Source organism: Poecilia formosa, unplaced genomic scaffold, assembly GCF_000485575.1.
Source record: "Poecilia formosa unplaced genomic scaffold, Poecilia_formosa-5.1.2 Scaffold251, whole genome shotgun sequence".
NCBI lineage: Eukaryota > Metazoa > Chordata > Actinopteri > Cyprinodontiformes > Poeciliidae > Poecilia > Poecilia formosa.
In genome coordinates this window covers 895827-898273 of record NW_006800190.1, presented here as the reverse complement: position 1 = coordinate 898273, position 2447 = coordinate 895827, and positions in this window count along the sequence as shown.

The window sequence follows — 2447 nt, the reverse complement described above, 5'->3', positions numbered from 1 at the left end:
AGAGTGGAAGCAATGAAGCTTTCCAGCCCTTTGCTCTGCCCAAAGGTTCATTACTCAATGCTTCATTCATTACTCACCAGTGAAATCTGCTGCTGGAACTGTGACAGCCTTGTAACTCAGATCATATTTCCAAAAACATGTATGCAATAGTCACAAAGTTTTTATCAAACTCATGTCTGGTAACCGTATAGGGTAACACTTGAATTGACGGGTTGCGAATAAGGGGGTGTTTACATGACAACGATCCAACAAAAACAGAATTTTTGTTCCGTTTTTGTTGGATCATCTACATGAAAACGTTCTAATTACAATCTTTGTTTACACAGGAACGGTACACATTGAAAACGTGTAATGCTCTTGCCGCGCCTAGTTGGTGCTAGGTTCTTTAAAAGTGAAGAAATTGAAGGCACGTGGATTCGCGTTTCTCCATCAGGTACCGTTTTCCCATAGGCTGGGAGAAAACACGCACTATGTGCGTCTGATTAGGGCGCAAGCAGTTGAAAAAAGTGGGATAACTTTGCTGAAACACCTTGTTTGAGCTTTCTTGGTGTTCGTAGCGGGCCCGGGGGCATGGGCAGCCATTGGGGGACATTGATAGCCTGTAGGGTATTGATGTTGTTGTCTATGTTCAGCTACGTAGACTCATTTTGCCCCCCCAAAATAAGTCGATGCCCCCCCTGTTAAACTCGTCTGGAGCTTGGGCTGGTCCGTAGTTCTCTAGATAAGAGCGCTGAACAAGCAGCCGTGTATTTTGCCACCTGGGCTGTGCGGAGCGGTGAAGAGACACTGAGGGAACCGCATCTGATGGGGAAACACGAATTGTAGTAAAACCAGCATTGTGAGTAGTTTCTTCTTCTTCTGTGGATTGTAGGAAGCAGCTATGTTTTGCATCATACTATGCATGAGCTGGGTATTCTCTGGAAGAAAAGATCCGTTTTCTCTGTTTACACAACAACGGACATCGGTACGTTTCAGAAACGTCGCACTCTGGAACCCGTTTTCAATCTGTGCCGTTGTCAGAGAAAACATTAAGTGGTTTCGTGTAAATGTACACTACAAACGCAACAAAACTCTTCCGTTTTCACCCGAAACTGTTGTCGTGTAAATCGGGCCTAAGACTGTCATAACACCGTCATAAACATGACATAACACCTGTCATGAGTAAGTCTTCATGAATATTTGACTGCTGTCATGACACTTTTAATACAAAGTTATTATTCAAAATGTCTTCGTTATGACAATTTGACATTAACCAAGAAATCATCTGACATAAATTTGTTATAAAAGTATTATTGATTACACTTTAAAAATTATGTAGCTTTATGTTATTAAAGCTAAAGTGTAATCAATAATACTTTTATAACAAATTTATGTCAGATCATGATTTCTTGGTTAATGTCAAGTTGTCATAAAAGACATTTTGAATAATAACTTTGTATTAAAAGTGTCATAATTTACCGAATGACACTTTATGACAGCAGTCATAAATATTCATGAAGACTTATTCATGTTCATGACAGGTGTTATGTCATGTTTATGACAGTGTTATGACAGTCTTATTCACAATCCATCAAATAAAGTGTTACCCAGTATGGTAGTTAGTTATATCCTATTTAACTGTAATCTTTTTTAGTTGAAAAAATCATTTGTAGCCCAACTAATCCTGCTATATTAACTGTCAGTAGTAGTTTTGTTTTATGTCATAGACTGATTGACAATAAACACATCTGATGTCTTAATGTCTTGGAAGTGAGATGCTTATTGGGACAGACAGTATTCTTTGTGTTTTGATTTGCTTCCTGGAAGACTACAGTTTTTTAAAAGTTCTCTTTTTCTTGAATTTCTAGTTGGTTCTGATCCCTTATATTTAGGTATAACACAAAATGTTACAGCTTTAAGTTTGTTTCTGCTGTGCAAGACTGATATATCTTTGCTAATCAAACTACAAATAATAATGGAATAGTGCAGCTAGTCAGAGCTTAACTTTATACACATTTGGGTTTGTGCAGTGGGACAATCATTAAGCACACAGGGCAAGTCCAAGTCTGAAAGCCTTAAAAACTCAAGACTTAGGAGTGGCCTAATGAAAGTCTGAGCTTAAATCCTGTTGATATAGTGACCAGAACTCAAATAGGCTGTATTACTAGTGGTTAATCTCTCCATTGTAAAAAAAACCTAATTTCCAGTCATGTCAAAAGCAAGATTGCAGTTGTTGCCACAATGACTGGCATTACCAGTTTTTAAGTTTTTCTTTTTCAAGTTTTTCTTTTTCACAGATTTCCAAATTAAGATTGGTCCAAATTTTTAATACAAAAAATACTTTTTGTATTCATTAGGTTATTGTTGCTCCTATTTTGAGCTTTTGACCGCCAAGCTTTTGAATGCGTACTAATTGGCAATAGAAAAAGGTCCTTATTTAGAATTTATTGGTTTTTGACCATCAGGCT